This window comes from Pipistrellus hanaki (genome assembly GCF_964339955.1).
Source record: "Pipistrellus hanaki genome assembly, chromosome: 14".
Lineage (NCBI taxonomy): Eukaryota > Metazoa > Chordata > Mammalia > Chiroptera > Vespertilionidae > Pipistrellus > Pipistrellus hanaki.
This window is the reverse complement of record NC_140516.1, coordinates 15,867,712-15,885,029: the sequence shown is the minus strand read 5'-3', so window position 1 is coordinate 15,885,029 and position 17,318 is coordinate 15,867,712. Positions and strand designations below refer to the sequence as shown.

Sequence of the window (17,318 nt, the reverse complement as noted above, 5' to 3'; positions counted from 1 at the left end):
ATGGTTGCATAACTCTATAAATATATAAAAATATTGAGTGGTACTCTTTGAATGTGTAAAGTGTACAGTATATGAATTTTTTTAAAATGTATCGTATTTTTTTATTATTATTATTTTTAAAGCTAGGGTTGGATAGGGGAAGTATTGTATTGGATGGGATAGTATTGAGAAGCCTGCCCTCTCGTGGCCAGTTGCAGCATTAGCATCAGGGAGGCAAGGAAACAGGTACTTACTATCCTGAGACAGACCACAAGAGGGCAGAAGAACACAACATTTGCTGTGCTAACTGTTATGGGGAGGGGTGGGGGGGAGGAGGGCGCACGGGTGGGGGGGGGGGGGGGATTACCCTGCTCCTAGTCTTTTGAAACCTCACACTCAGCCAGGTGCCCAGGGAAGGGGGTCAGGGAGCAAGGACGAGCCAGGCTGGGGCAGGAGTAACCTTACTGTAACGATGTCTAAGTGCTCCTGGTAGCAGGCCAAACTGTCTCCTCTGGCTTCTACATAAGCCCGCAGCTGCCCCAGGGAGGGGCCCTGAACCCAGAGGAGCTGAGGAGGAGGCAGAATCGGGCAGCAACGACCCAGAAAGTCATTGAATGCCAGGCGATGTGTTTGCTTGGCTTTGGGGAAAGCTGCTGTATGGAACCCTTTTAGTCCCTAGCAGATGTTTTAAAAAGCCACTCACTCATTTACATAATCAAGAAAAGACTGAGCACCTACGAAGTGCCAGGTACTGCTCTGGTCACCAAGGACACAATGATGAACGGGAGTCCAGGCCCTGCCACGTGGGCTTCTAACCCAGCAGGGAGGACAAAACCTCACACAGACACACACAGTCAGAGAAGGCGTGTTTTAAGGGCTGTGAAGGAGGATGGGTACCCTAAGGGCACGTGAGAGAGGGGTCTTGTTTATCCTGGGAATCAGGAAAGAAACCTAAGGAGGCGCAGGAGCGTGTCTGGGGCAGTGGGAGGAGAAGAGCTGCAGCAGCAGGAACAGCCTTGCAAAGTCTGGAGGCGGGAAGAGGCTCAGTGCCCTCCAGGACCTGAAGGAGGCCAGTTCGGTAGGAATGTCCTATATAATAAAAGCATAATATGCAAATCAACCAAACGGTGGAACAACCAGTCAGCGGGGGGTGGGGCCTAAGCCGTCAGTAAGACATCCCCTGAGGGATCCTAGACTGTGCAGGCCAGGCTAAGGGGCTCCCGTCCCCCAGTGCACAAATTTTCTTTTCTTTTTTTAATATATGTTTTATTGATTTTTTTACAGAGAGGAAGAGAGAGGGATAGAGAGTTAGAAACATCGATGAGAGAGAAACATCAATCAGCTGCCTCTTGCACACCCCCTACTGGGGATGTGCCCGCAACCAAGGTACATGCCCTTGACCGGAATTGAACCTGGGACCCTTCAGTCCGCCGGCCGATGCTCTGTCCATTGAACCAAACCAGTTTTGGCGCAGTGCACAAATTTTCATGCACCAGGCCTCTAGTTATTCAATAAAGAAGAATGAAACACTCATACACACTCTAATGTGATGAACCTCAAAAAACGATGCTAAGTGAAAGAAGTCAGTGCCGGAGGTCACATACTGTATGTCTGCATTAAATGAAATATCCAGGATAGGCAAACCCATAGAAAACAGATCAGTAGTTGTCAGGGGCTGGGAGAGGGAGGCCTTATATAGGTCAGAGATCAAGTCCCCTTCGGGTCCCCACATCCATGAACACTTCCGAGTCCCGATAGTGTTTCTTATCTGAGCTGTGACATCACTTCGTCCCCCCGGTCGTGCCTCTGCTAAAGCACTGAAGCCACCCCCGGTGTGGCCTGAGGACCGGAGAACACCTGCCGCCTCCTCTGTTCTCCTCACACCACACTCCTATGAATGCAACCACACACCCCCTCCCCTGCAAGCCACAGCACGCCGCGACCGATCCGATATGACGCCAGTTCAAACCCTTAACCCTCTTCTTCTCCTGTTCTCAGTCATACCGCGTCTCTCCGTCCTGCAGCTCTGTGCTAACTCTGTGGGGACTGTGGACCAGCGGCAGTCACCTGGCTGGGCCTGGTCCCGTGAGGAGCAGACAGCCTGGCTCTGGACTGGATCTCACCCCCACACGTGTGGTCTTGGGCACATCACGGACCCTCTCCGGGCTGGTCAAACAGCCACCCAGCTAGGGGATCAGGTTAGAATCTGGCTCAGCCTCTCACGTGCTGTGTGACTTTGGGCAAACGACTTTCATCGTTCCGTGCCTCAGTTTCCCCACCTGTAAAACAGATTATCGCAGTGCTCACAAGGAAGTACTGGGTGTAAGCCCAGCACCACAGGGACCTGGGTTCCAGTCCCATCCCTGGCTGAGCGATTTGGAACAACCTTGGGTAAACTGAGTCACCCCTCAGAGACAAATGACCGCCGAGGAGCGTGCATTCATTCAACAAGCTCTTCTTGGGAGCCCCTCTGCCCGGGCCCGAGCGGGTGTGCCCAGGGCCGGCCGGGCCCTGTCTTCAGGTTTCCAGTCAGACAGTGAATCTGGGCGCCTTCACGAGCAGGTGCTCATACTGCCCCCTTGTGGCCCCAGAAGGCTCAGACACCAAACCTGAGGACCCAGCATTAGCAGGGGCTGCCAGGCCCCGCCCCCGGCTGTGACCTGCTCGCTGCTGCGGCTGAGTCCGGGGCAGGTGGACATGTGCAGCCGCCCCGCTGGGGGCTGGGGGGCGGGGGACGACCCATCGCATCCTATGAGCTCAGGAGGGAGACGCTTTCCCAGCCGCGGTCAGGGAAGGCGTGGTTTGGAAGGAGGACCGTTGCTGGCTCTGAAGACGGAGGGAGAGGCGTGAGCCGAGGAACGGGGTGGCCCCTCGAAGCTGGAAGCGGCCTCTCCCCGGGGCCTCGGAGGGAACGCAGCTCTGTGGACACTGGGATCTGGGCCCCGGGCCCGGGCCGTGCCGGACGCCTGGCTTACAGACCTGCAGGCGGACACGGTGCTGGGGGAGGCCGCGGGCGGGTGGTGGCTGGCATGGCAGCGTCAGAACTGAACGCGGGGGAAGGCAGAGCCCCGAGGCCCCCTCCTGGGTGAGGGCCCTTTCCACACGCCGGTCTCCTCACCACACCGAACATGCAGGGCTGCTACTGCGTCTGTGCTGACCCACCCAAAGGCCCTGCTCCCCCTCCAACTGAGTCCTTCACATCCCGCCGCCCCACCCCCACCCCATCCCCCGGCTCTGCTCACACACATGCCCCCGCTCTGCTCACACACATGCCCCGGCTCTGCTCACACACATGCCCCGGCTCTGCTCACACACATGCCCCCGGCTCTGCTCACACACATCCCCCCGCTCTGCTCACACACATCCCCCCGCTCTGCTCACACACATGCCCCCGCTCTGCTCACACACATGCCCCCGCTCTGCTCACACACATCCCCCCGCTCTGCTCACACACATGCCCCGGCTCTGCTCACACACATCCCCTGGCTCTGCTCACACACATCCCCCCGCTCTGCTCACACACATGCCCCGGCTCTGCTCACACACATGCCCCCGCTCTGCTCACACACATCCCCCCGCTCTGCTCACACACATGCCCCGGCTCTGCTCACACACATGCCCCGGCTCTGCTCACACACATGCCCCGGCTCTGCTCACACACATCCCCCGGCTCTGCTCACACACATCCCCCGGCTCTGCTCACACACATCCCCCGGCTCTGCTCACACACATGCCCCGGCTCTGCTCACACACATCCCCCCGCTCTGCTCACACACATGCCCCCGCTCTGCTCACACACATGCCCCGGCTCTGCTCACACACATGCCCCGGCTCTGCTCACACACATCCCCCGGCTCTGCTCACACACATCCCCCGGCTCTGCTCACACACATCCCCCGGCTCTGCTCACACACATGCCCCGGCTCTGCTCACACACATCCCCCCGCTCTGCTCACACACATGCCCCGGCTCTGCTCACACACATGCCCCCGGCTCTGCTCACACACATCCCCCCGCTCTGCTCACACACATGCCCCCGCTCTGCTCACACACATGCCCCCGCTCTGCTCACACACATCCCCCCGCTCTGCTCACACACATGCCCCGGCTCTGCTCACACACATCCCCCGGCTCTGCTCACACACATGCCCCGGCTCTGCTCACACACATCCCCCCGCTCTGCTCACACACATGCCCCGGCTCTGCTCACACACATCCCCCCGCTCTGCTCACACACATGCCCCGGCTCTGCTCACACACATCCCCCCGCTCTGCTCACACACATGCCCCGGCTCTGCTCACACACATGCCCCGGCTCTGCTCACACACATCCCCCGGCTCTGCTCACACACATCCCCCGGTTCTGCTCACACACATGCCCCGGCTCTGCTCACACACATGCCCCCGCTCTGCTCACACACATCCCCTGGCTCTGCTCACACACATCCCCCCGCTCTGCTCACACACATGCCCCCGCTCTGCTCACACACATGCCCCCGCTCTGCTCACACACATGCCCCGGCTCTGCTCACACACATGCCCCGGCTCTGCTCACACACATGCCCCGGCTCTGCTCACACACATGCCCCCGGCTCTGCTCACACACATCCCCCCGCTCTGCTCACACACATGCCTCCACTCCAAGCCACTGAGCGCGACCGACAGGAGGCCCTTCTTCCCACACAGCCCCCTGGCCCACCCGGTCCCCCCGCACACAGCCCCCTGGCCCACACGGTCCCCCCGCACACAGCCCCCTGGCCCACCCGGTCCCCCGCACACAGCCCCCTGGCCCACACGGTCCCCCCACACACAGCCCCCCGGTCCACCCGGTCCCCCGCACACAGCCCCCTGGCCCACACGGTCCCCCACACACAGCCCCCTGGCCCACCCGGTCCCCCGCACACAGCCCCCTGGCCCACACGGTCCCCCCGCACACAGCCCCTGGCCCACCCGGTCCCCCGCACACAGCCCCCTCGTCCACCCGGTTCCCCCACACACAGCCCCCTGGCCCACACGGTCCCCCACACACAGCCCCCTGGTCCACCCGGTCCCCACACACAGCCCCCTGGCCCACACGGTCCCCCCACACACAGCCCCCCGGTCCACCCGGTCCCCCGCACACAGCCCCCTGGCCCACACGGTCCCCCCGCACACAGCTCTCTGACCCACCTGGGTGCCGGGATGGATGGAGGGGCGGTGTGAGCCATCTCTGCTCTGTGGCTCCGGGTCCGCTGGGCAGTGCCGGTGGAGCCAGCATCAGGAGTGAGGCGCGGGCCTCACCGGCCACGGAGGGCCGCTGGGATGGTTCCTCCTCTGCTGACCGGAGCGTGTCCGTGAGGAGGGCGACGAGGCGCACCTGCTGGCTGGTCGCCGGGCCAGGGGGCGCAGCTGGTGCCTCTGTGGCGGGCCTCCCCCAGTTCTGGCTCCTGGTGGCGTCTGCAGGAGACAAGCCCCTGCTGCCCTCGGCAGCGACCTCAGCAATGCGCCTCGGATCGGCGGTCCCTCCTTCCCCATCAGCCTGCTCCCCTTCCGCCAGCAAACTCCCGCACCTGGTGCTCGTCTGGGCCCTGCTCTCAGAGGAGCCCGAACGCCGAGTGGCTCCAGGTGGGAGCGCGAGGAAGGCCCACGAAGGGCGTCGGGACACAGAGCACTGCCGTGCCTGGCAAGGCTGGAGGACTGCCGCGGGCTAAGCCAGACCAGAGAGGCGGGAGGGGCGACTTACAAACAGCACAGACCTCTTCCTCACCGTTTGGAGGCGGGCGGGTCCCAGGTCAGCCCATGGGCAGTTCGGTGTCCGGTGAGAGCCTGATTCCCGGCTCACAGACACCGTTTTCTCACTGTGTCCTCAAACAGTGGGCGGGGCAGAGCAGCTCTCCGGGGTCATTTATATATACACTTATTTTTTAATCGATTCCAGAGGGAAGGAGGGAGAAGGAAAGATAGAAACGTCAATGAGAGAGAGCTATCCGGGCATGTGCCTGACCAGGAATCGAACCAGCGGCAACCTCCTGGTGCTTGGGGCAACCCTCAACCCACAGCCACGCTGGTCAGGCTCCGGGGTCTCTTTTATAAGGACACCAATCCCGTTCACAAGGTCCCCACCCTGGGGACCTGATTACCTCCCAAACGCCTTACCTCTAAGGACCATCGCCTTGGGAATGATTTCAACACTTGAATTTGCGGGGACACAAACATTCAGTCTACTGCCCCTGCTCAGCCCCCAGTTCCTGATGTTCCCTCCACAGAAGCTTAGACAGCCTCGCCTGCCCTCATCCCTTGCAGCTGGGACGCCAGTGACACGGGTATAAACAGTTGTCTGCTGAGAACTCCTGGGACGATCTCCTCTCCTCGTCGTCCACTTTTCTCCTCCTGGAACTCGGACTGCATTGAAATCCGCAGAACACCGTACTCACCAACTATGGAGGACACGCTCCCTCCAAAAACCCCGGGAATGCCGATCCAGCATCGTATGTTAGGCCACAAAACAGGTCTCAACAGATGTAAAAGGACTGAAACACCACGATGCAATGGCATCACTTCAATTCTATTAGAAATCAGTAGCATTAGGACGTCCAAAAAAATGCCTGAATCTCTTAAAATTAAACAACACTTCTAAGTATCCTAGGAGTCGAGGAAGAAATCACCAGGGAAATTAGAAAATATTTTAGGTGAATGATAATGAAAGCACAGCAAACTAAGATGTGTGGGAGACAGGTGGCAACAACGCTATGAATGTCCTTCAGTAAAAACAAACAAACAAACAAACAAACAAACAAATCAGATGTTGTTGTTTTCTGTTCTAGGGTTTCCAAGTGCTTCCTCTTCCTCTCCTCCTCAGAGCGTGGCCCATACACACGCAGGTCAGGAGTCTGAGAGTCTGAAGGGGGGTTCAGGCAGATTTTGGGGCCCCCTTCCGTGGTTCCCACCTTGCTGAGTTCCTCTCTCGATACCTGGCTGCTAGACCAGCCCCGATTCCGACCTCTGACCCTGAAGCCCGAGGCTGCTGCTTTGAGTTTGTCTGGAACACCAGGGCCAGGATGCCCTGGGGGGGTGGGGAGCTGGAGCACCAGGGCCCCACCCAGGAGGACCTTCCCTCCGGAGTCCTCTCCCCTCCGTCTTCCTCCTGCTCCAGGGAGCTCTCCAGCGCCTGCAAACAGCTGTTTTTATGTTTCACCCCGACACGATTGTTCCCGGCAAATGTGTTCACCGAGAACAGTGACTCTGCTGTGCGTGGAGCCTGGCACCGGTCCATGTGACCCGTGTGCCGTGTGCACCCAGTTTCACACCATCCACAGTTTCACATCACACCTTTCCCGTCAGCAGTGACATGAGTGTCTTCCCGTGTTAATGTTGGTAGATCTACACTGTTCTTTCCAAGAGCGATGTAGTTTTCCTCACCACGTTCAGTGCACGAACAGGGCTGTATAAAATCCTGGTGCGGACATCTGTGCGTGTCCCCAGCTCTCTCTCGGGACAGATTCCGAGCAATGGAATTGTTGGGCCCAACACATGCCTCCGTGCCCCTCCCCCCCTTTATGTTTTGCATCTTCTGAGCCTCTCGATGGCGAGCAAAAGCAAAGATAAAAGTCTCCCACCACCTGTGCCCCAGCCACCCCGTTCCCCTTTCTGGAGGCAGCTAGTGGGATCAATGTCTAGGGAATTCTTCTGGGGCAGCCGTGCCTCTGTGCAAAGAGACGGGGCTCCTCGCCCGCCCACCTGTCACCAAACGGTAGCCTCCTGTGCACACTGCTCTGCTAGTCCAGCACATTTCAAAAGCCAGGATCCCTGGCCCAGCTGGTGTGGCTCAGTGGTTGGACGTTGACCTATGAACCAGGAGGTCACAGTTAGATTCTCAGTCAGGGCACATGCCCGGGTTGCGGGCTCGATCCTCAGTAGGGGCCATGCAGGAGGCAGCCAATCAATGGTACTCCCTCATCATTGATGTTTCTCACTCTCCCTCTTCCTTCCTCTCTGAAATCAATAAAAAAATATATATATAAAATATAAAATAAACAAAAGCCAGAGCTCCTAAGAAAAACAAAACAACTCCCTACACGCTCCATACACAGGGCTCAGTCAATTGTCCCAAGGTTTTTTGGTTTATTTTCTAAATCAGTCCCCGAAGATGGGACAACAGTGAAACAGCTAGCCTTGGCATTGAACACCCTCTTCTCGCCGACACTGTCCTGGGCCAGCGGTTCTCCGCCCGCTCGGCAGTAGTGACCGAGGGCCGGCCTCCGGCTGACTCAGGGCGGAGGGTGGCTTCCCGGCAGCTGCTCGTCCGCAGAGCCCTGAGCAGAAGAAAGCTCGGCCCTGCCAAGGCCACGTCGGTAGCCACCCCGGTTTCCCAAGGGAAGGTGCTCTCCTCACCTCCGGGCGTTAGCCATGACTATTTTTATCACCCAGTCACCAGCCAGCCTGGCGGCCCGTAATTTGGGAGGCTGGCCACCGCGGCCTGTCATTCCCGGTAGACAGACCTCGGGTGGCCTCTTCCACTTGCCCTTTGGTGACGCTCTGTGGCCAGAAGTCTCCCCTGCAAATTAGGGCCAGGATGCCGGGCGGTTTGGGGGAGGGGGGCGTCACAGCTGGGGCCTCCTGATTCCCCGTGCCCGGCTCATCTCGGAAGAACACGTTGGGACCGGCCGCCTTGGAAGAACATGTGTCCTCCGAGGAGCCGGGCTGGTGCTGAGCGAGGGGCTGGCCTGCAGGCGAGGCGGGAGGAGCGGCAGCAGGGCGGGTCTCAGGTGCGGGCCTCTGTGGTAAAGCATCTCCTGTCCCCTCGCCTGGCTCGCGGTCCCCTGCAGACGGGCCGGCTTCCTTGGCCATCGGTGACCAGGTTTCGGGCTCTCCTGCCTCCAGGAAGACGCGAGGGCCCCTGTGTGCTGCCACGTCATTTTGCTGGAACCCCGCTTCCATCAGTCATGCCGCTTCTCCAGCGCCCACCAACCGCCCAGCCCCGCACGCTCGGGGAACCGGTGCTTCACTGGAAGCTGACGGAGTGCCCACGCAGGGAAAGGTGTTTGGTTTCGGCAGTTTTTCGGGCGGGTTTCCATGTACTTCGTGAGCATGAACACATCCATTTACCCCGAAACCTTAACAAAAGGAAGAGGAGGAAGCCTTCACGACGTAAGAGCAGAAACTCAGTGCCCTGACACGTCCCTGACGCTGAGTCTAGGCTGAGAAACAGGTCATTTCCCGGCGGCCCTGACTCTGGGTCGTTAGGGTTTGGTGCTGTGACTTGTTCCTCTCAGCGTCCGAGGGAGGGGGGCACGCCGCCCTCCAGGTCGCAGCTGAGGACACTGAGCTCCGAGAGGTGGCCCAGCCCGAAGGCGGCACCCTGGCCTCTGGGCGGCCCTGCCCGCCCTGCGTGTCTCCTCTGGAACACTCATGCTCGCCCGCCTCACCACCGCCCGGCCAGCACCCCCTTCCTCCCCCCCCAGGGGAGGGTGTCAGCTTCCCCCCTCTCCCCAGCACCCAGCTCAGGCTGGACATGCAATGGGGACTTGGCAAATATTTTTCGAATAAGTGAAGGAATGGATCATTGTACGTTGCAAAGCTATTTTCCAGTATACGATTATTATTTTTTCTCTCCCCCTTTTCCCTACCCTCGACTCCTCCCTAATACCTAAGCCTCCCTGGGTGGCTCTGTCCCCCACATCCTGAAAGGCTTTGGTACCCCCACCAAGGATGGAGGTGCCGAGCCACTGCCCCCAGGAGGCAGCTCAGCGTAACCCCAGCACGCAGACCCAGAGGACGTGGGTGGGCGACTCCTGTGTGGTTTTCTCATCTGTAAAGTGGGTATAATGACAGTGGTGGCGACATTAATGACGATCCCGTATCAGACACCCCGTAGACACCTGCCAGATGCCCGTGGCCTGGCTGTTATTCATGCTGCTGTCATTCATGCCGTGGTGGCAGCTCTGCTTGGACCATGCACCTGGCCTCCTGTCCGTGCCGGGTGCCTCTGAGACCGTGGGAGCGCGGGTGCCGCAGGGCCCTGCCTGGTGTCTGTTCCTGCATAGCCAAGAAGTGGGGTGAGGGGCTGTTCAGGCCCCTTGGGTAGACATTGGCCAATGGGAGGCAAGAGCTGAGAGATGAATTATTTCTCCTTTGCCCCCGCCTCCCCTACCCCGACCAACTGTCCTCTATCTCGTACCCCAGGGGACAGAGCAATTCCTTCAGCGGTGCCCAGTGGTGGCCAGTCGGGTCCGTTGTTTTGTCCCGGTGCCTGTCCCGACCAGCTGGGTTTCCACTGTAAGTCCCAGAGCGGGACTCTGTCACGAAAGGGAACTTCAGTCTACGAGTTTCAGGGGTTTATAGCGGAAGCAGAAGTGAGTTTATGGGGCCCAGATGGCTCCGGCACAGCAGCCCCCGTTGCACCGGGGCCCCTGGCACTCCCAGGCAGAACGGTTTTCCCGTCTCAGCCCGCCGTGTGCGTGAGGACTGGATGGTGACCTTGGGGTGACCTGTCTCAGGACATCAGGCGCTCGGTGTCTTCCTTCTGCCTCCTTCCACCCCGTCACTGAGGTCACAGGAGCCTTGTAACCGCCTGTGGTTGGTCCCCACCCCACGGGTTAGCTTGTCACCCAGTTTTGCTGTAGATGTTGTCTGTGGATCTTCTGATTGTCTTATCCTGGTTGCTTTGGAGTGTTTCTGGGGTGTGGGGGTGTGGGGGTGTAAGTCTGGGGGAGGGGTATAAGTCTGGCCGGGCTGTCATGACAAACACCACATTCACTTCCGCAGCGCTGGAGGCTGGAGTCCAGGATCAAGGGGCTGTCAGGGCTGGTTTCTGGTGAGACCTTTCTTTTTTTAATGCTAGTTTTCAATTACAGTTTATATTCAATGCTATCTGTATTGGTTTTAGATGTACAGCATAGCGGGTAGAAAATCATATACTTTATAAAGTGGTCCCCCAATACATCAAGTACCCACCTGGCACCATATGTATTATTACGACGTTATTTACTATATTCCCTAGGCTATGCTTTACGGCCCTGAGAGTACTTTGTAACTGACAACTTGTGCTTCTTAATCCCTTCGCCTTTCCCACCCAGCGCCCCACCTCCCCTCCCCTCTGGTGAGTTCTTTCCTCCTGGTTTGCAGACAACCACCTTCTCACTGCGAGCATGCACACACACACACACACACACAGAGAGGGGGGGAGGTGGAGGAGGAAGTTTCTCTTCCGCTTCTTCTAAAGACACCTGTCTTGCCTGGCTGCGTGGCTCAGTGGCTGAGTGTTGACCTATGAACCAGGCGGATTCTCGGTCAGAGAATCACAGGTCAGAGCACATGCCCAGGTTGTGGGCTTGATTCCCAGTGTGCGGCGTGCAGGAGGCAGCCTATCAGTGACTCTGATTCATCATTGATGTTTCTATTTCTGTCTCTCTCCCTTCCTCTTTAAAATCAATAAAAATATTAAAAATATGTTTATTTTAAAAAATAAAATAAAGACACCTGTCTTGTCAGATGAGGGCCCCACTCTGATGACCACATTTAACCTAAATTACACCCTTAAAGGCTCGATATCCAAATACAGTCACTTTGGGAATTATGGCTTCAACACATGAATTCCGTCCATAATGGGGAGTTTGGGGAGAAGCAAAAGCTACATTCTGCCATCTTCCCAACATGAGACAGGCTTGGGCGTGGTCCACAGGGGCCGGCACCCAAAGCAGGGAGCAGGGTGGGGACAGGTGGGGAGTGCTTGGGGGTGAGAGGCAGATGCTCAGCACGTGACAGAGGCCGGGAGGCTGGGCTTCTGCCCACTTCTCCCCACACCAACGCCTGGCACCTGCTGCCCTCCCGGCACACTCTGGGGCAGCAAACGGTTTCACAGTCCCTGAACACACCACCCTGCTCTGGTCCCCTCGCCCAGACCGCCTGCAATGCCTCGCTTCCCTCCCCTCTTCTCTCCACTTCAACCAAGAGTGCCTATTCGTTCTGTCCTTTGGCATTCACCTCGGCAATCCCCCACTCTAGAAAGGGTAGGTGTCTGCAGGGTCCATCTCCATGCTCCTGCAGTGAGCATGTGCACACACACTCCCATGCCCCACCTCTCTCCTCACTGCACTTACCTCACCACACTCACCTCACCTACACCGCCTCATTGCACTCACCTCACCTACACCTCCTCATTGCATTCACTTCATTACACTCACCTCACTACACCTCCTCACTGCACTCACCTCACCTACACCTCCTCACTGCATTCACTTCATTACACTCACCTCACTACATCTCCTCACTGCACTCACCTCACTGCACTCACCTCACTGCATTCACCCCACTGCACTCACCTCACTGCATTCACCTCACTGCAGTCATCTCACCTACACCTCCTCACTGCACTCACCTCACCTCACTGCATTCACCTCACTGCACTCACCTCATTGCATTCACCTCACTGCACTCACCTCATTGCACTCTCCTCACTGCACTCACATCACCTACACCTCCTCACTGCACTCACCTCACTGCATTGTACTTGTGTTGTTGTCTTTCCCCCCACCACACACACACAGACTGGGTGGTCCCTGCAGGCCAGGCCTGTGCCTCGCCCGTGGCAGATGGGATCTGCTCTCAGCTCTTCATTACGCTGTCACAGAGCCCGTTACCTGTGCCATCACCAGGCACAGTAGACGTGGCATAGACTTCTCGGCCTTACTGACTTCGGGCTTGGGCACGGGATTCGCTTTGGCCAGTGATGTCAGCAGAGGCTGTAAATGCACTTGGCTGGTGTGACTTGCCCCTTGTACTCTCCTGAGAAGACTGTGTCCCGAGGAGCCACTGGTCCAAACAGAACGCGGGGATGTGAAGAGCAGACCTCACCCCAACTCAGAGGCTGGATGCAAATCCAGCGACCCTGAGGCGACACAGCTTCCTGCTGACCTCTGGCATGTGAGTGAGGAGAAGGAACACTGGCTGCTGCGGGGGCGGGGGCGGGGGCGGGGGCGGGGGCGGGGGCTGGGAGGATGTCTGTTTTGCAGCATTGTTGACCAAGACATCATTCATCCTGTGTTCCCAAGCCCAGCACAGTCCTGGGCCAAAAAAGGTTTGTTAAGTAAATAAATGAATAAGTTCCTTGATTCAATACCTTTGTAGTCTGCTCAAGTCGCCATCCCTCCTGAGACTTCTGTTAGCTCCTCTTTCCAAAGGGGACAATCATGGTTTCTTTGGAGGGCTGTCGTGTGAGGATTCAGTGGAAGAAGGTGGGCAAAGCTCCTGGCATTCTGTGCTCAGTGACACTCTCCTTCCTCCCTCTCTTCTCTTCAAGTGAGCTCTTAGGTTAAAGTGCTCAGGAAGCTGAGAGGGGGTGGGCAGTGCGAAGGAGGAGGAGTTTGCTCACTCTCCAGCCTCTGGGCCCTTGAACTCCAACTGAGGGAACCTCTTTCTCATCCTCCTCTTCCCTCATCTTTGCCCCCAGTCACTGCCAAGTAGGTCTTCCTGGACCAGAGAAGAGGACTTGCCCCAGACCCCAAGGATTGCCCAGCAACACCCTGGCCCCCCATGCAGCTGGGCTGCCTGAAACAGGGAGCTCACACTCGCCTTGCGGAGAAGCTGTGTGCGAAGTCTGTCTCCCCTAAACCACCGCGCTGTGAGGAAGCCCAGGCCAGCCACACGGGGAGGCAGGGGACATGCTGAGGAGTGCAGCCCCTTGGACTTCTCAGGCCCATCCCACTGCCAGCGGGCACAGTGGAGTGGCCTCAGCTGATGCCACAAGGAGCCAGGAGCCCTCCAGATCCGCCCCGTCTGATTTATCAGGAGCAATGCGTTTTTGTTGTGCTAAGTCATTACTGTTTTGCTGTAGTTTGTTACGCAGCAGGTAAGTGAAACTCTCCTTCCCTATGATATATACGTCATATGATATGTATGTTAAACACTATTACTATTATTTCTACACCATGTGAGAGGAAGTGACAGAAATCACGGCCCTACACATCTCAGCGTGTCTCTGTCATAAACCAAACATCACCTTACAACACAGTACCGTTATAAAATCCAGGAAATCTAACATGGACACATTATTCATGTGGTTCCTCTTTATGTTTTGTCAATTATCTAAGTAATGTCTTTCAGAGTAATATTTTATTTTTCAGTTCCGGGATCCAGCTCAGAATTATTCATTGCATCTAGTGGTTGTATTCGTTATATGTGGCTGCATAACAAGTCACCCCAGAATGTAGTGGCTTAAAAATCACCTCACAGTTTCTGTGGGTCAGGAGTCCAGCTGTGGCTGAGCTGGCCGTGATTGTTGGCGGGACTCAGGTCACTGCAGACTGTTGGCCGGAAGCCCTCGGTGACTTGCTGGCTGTTGGCCAGAGCTCTCCCTCTCTGTTCCTTGAAACCTGGGCCTTTCCATGGGGCAACTCACAATTTGGCAACTTGCTTCACCCAATCGAGAGAGTCGAGAAGAGCCAGAGAAAGAATCCTAGCTAGTCAGAAGTCGAGTCTTTTATAACCTAAATTAGAGTCTTTCGTCATCTCGGCAGTGATGTCCCATCACCTCTGCTGTATTCTACTCATTGAAAGCAGATGCCGGGGTCCAGGCATTCTCAAGGGCAAGGGATAGCAAGGAGGTAAATGCCAGGAGAGGGGGTGTCACTGGGGACCATCTTAGAATCTGCCACAGCCTTCTTGTCTCTTCCATGTTTTTTTGTTTTTTTCTCATCTGAAACTGTTTCTTAAACCTTTGTCTCTCATGTCTGTGACATTGTCAATATTTCAGGTAAATGTCCCTCCGTTTGGATTTGTCTGATGTTTCCTCATGATTAGATCCAGGTAATGTTTGTTTTTTTTTAAAAGTGTGTTTTTATTGATTTTTAGAGAGAGAGGAAAGGAGAAAGAGATAGAGAGAGAACCATTTCTTTTGCCTTCCACACGCACCCCTCCTGGGGACCGAGCCTGCGGCCTGTGCTGTGTGTCCCGACAGGGAATGGAACCAGCAACCTTTCGGTGCTCAGGATGACGCTCAACCGCCTGGGCCACACCGGCCAGGGCAGGTGAGGTGTTTGGCACAGGAAACACCTCAGGCTCAGCACTGTGCTCTTCTCAGCACGTCACATCAGGAGGCACGTGGTGTCCATGTATCCTATTCTTAGCGGCTTCACTTTGGATTGCTCCCACATTCTTAACCGCTCTGCAATTCTGCCTCTGGTCTGGAAAGTTCTTTTAATTTTTCAAACAGGGTAAAAATAAAACGGAGACCAATTCTCCTTGGCAGAGCAATTTTGCGAAAGAAGTTGAACCTAGAAACTATTTTAGGATGAAAGTTCCCCATGTCTTGGATCAGACCCTTACCCTATACCTCTCATTTGCTCCCAGGAAATCCTGACTGTGGGCCCAAGCCTTGGCTGTGAGGCCGGCCTGCAGCTGGGAGAATGAAAACCCTCTCCCACTCCTGTTTCTTTCCATTACTCATCCCTTCGCCTAGAAAGCCCTGTCCCACCTCTACCTTCTGTTCCCTCTCTACCTGAAGAACTCCGTTCCTTTCGTAAGCTCGGGCCTGGGGCCTGCAGCTCCAGGAATAAGGCTGCAGCTATGCACGGTCCAGGGGCCAGTGGTCCCTGGGGCTGGGCAACATACCTGCTCTGAAATCCGGTCGGAAAGCGTGCAGGCTGACTCCGGGGCGGAGGCCGGCCCCCTTAGACAGGGCCTGAGGGCAGCCGGGAGATCTGGAGAGAGGGGTTCAGGGAGCTTATTTAGGAGGTGAGCTGTGGTCTGAGTTCCCACCACATCTCTGAGCCCCTATAGTGAGTCACGGACCTGTCAGTCACAGCATGGACACGCCCAGCCTGGAGCCTGAGGCCACCTGCTCTCCAGCCCACAGCCTGTGGGCCCAGATAGGGAACAGGGTCCTCTGACTTCAGCCACCACCCCCCCACACACACACACCCCCGTGAGGACCTGCCCCTGCCAAGGCTGGGGTCATGCTCAATTCTATTTGGGTTTCTCATCAATGAAAGTTGAGAATGAGGGGGAGGCAAGTACAGATGTTGAGGTTTCTGCTTTTTTTGGGTGTTCTTATTTCTCCTCTACAGGAAGTGGCTTATTGTGTCTAAATCCAATCAAACGGCAGGATCACTGGCCTTAGTGGGGGCCTGAATTATTGGCTCATGTCCTAAGTGTTGGTAAGACTCAGGAGAAAAGCCTCATCAAAGCCTGGGAGGCACGGGCATCGCCAGGGTTCAGACAAGTAGGCGGGAAGCTAGGTTTGTGTCCCAGTTCCCAGCCCTTTACCACGCTCCTGGGCCCCAGAGCCTGCGTGCCAGCTGAGCACAGGGGCCTCACCCCTCCAGCAGCCCCCAGCGGGAGGCGCCAGCTGCCCCAGGCTCTGAAGATTACTGGATGGGGGCTCCAGCCTGCCCCAAGGGGCCATTTCTCACTTCCCGGGGTCAGAGAGGGGGTGCTATGGTTTTTGGGAGCCTGGGGGGCCGTCATTGGACCCTTCTGCGCAGAGATGGTGGAGAGCCCGCGCAGCCAGAGGGGTCTCTCGGAGGAGGCAAGCCACGAGATCTCCACGCCGCCTCTCCCCCCACTCACCCAGCCACCCACCCAGCCACCCGGGCCCTGAGCTCCTCCCAGCCTCTCCGGGAGGGGGTGGGGATCCAAGCGGCCCCAAGCGAGTCCCCCGGGAGGGGCGGGCCTAGGGGCAGCGCCGCCGGAACAAAGGCCCATAGCGGGGTCCCAGAGAGCCAGGCTCCCCGGGGGCGGGGGCGGACCCCTCCCCACTCAGCTCCGCCCTCTCCCCTCCTCCTTCCACCGAGGCCCGGCCGGCGCGGCCCGCGCTGCGCCAAGTTCGCCAGCGGCTCCCAAGTTTGGGTGGGAGCTGGGTGGGGTGAGGAAGAGGAGGAGGAAGGGGGCTCCTGGGCGCCTTGGACGCGGTTCAGGAATCCGCCGCCGCCAGCCGCTCGCCCGCTCGGGCCGGCGGGGAGGACGGACGCCGGGCAGCCCCGATCCCCGTTCCCTCGGTGGGCAGCACGGCGCCCGCCTGGCGCCTCTTCCCGCCCGGCCGGCCGTGCGAGCGAACCCGCGGGGCCGGGCCGCGCCGCCCCCTCCGCTCCCCGGGGAGCTGGTTCCGCCGGGACCGGGACGAAGTTGCGAGCGGATGCTGCCGGCGGCGCCCGAGCCCAGCCCCAGCCGCGGGGAGCGGGGCCGCCGCCGGAGGAGGCTCAGCGGCCGCGGTGAGTAGGACCCCGCGTCCCGGAGCCGCCTCGGGGCCCGGGGAAGCCGCCGCCGGCCGCGCGGCCCCCCCACCCCCGGCCGGGGCGCGCGCGCCGAACTTGGGAGGAAGGAGGGGGCGCTCCCGGCCCGGGGGGAGCTCCACGCAGGCACCCGCC

General features: G+C 58.1%; 1 protein-coding gene across 1 annotated transcript in view; it reads left to right on the top strand.

Annotated features, from left to right (window-relative positions):
* Positions 1–16,668: 16,668 nt before the first annotated feature.
* Positions 16,669–17,318, top strand: part of CHST3 (carbohydrate sulfotransferase 3) — a 37,531-nt gene continuing 36,881 nt past the window's right edge. Inside the window, exon 1 of the mRNA XM_084904957.1 lies at positions 16,669–17,162. The gene's annotated coding sequence lies outside the window, so the exon portion shown is untranslated. The remainder of the gene's footprint in view (positions 17,163–17,318) is intronic.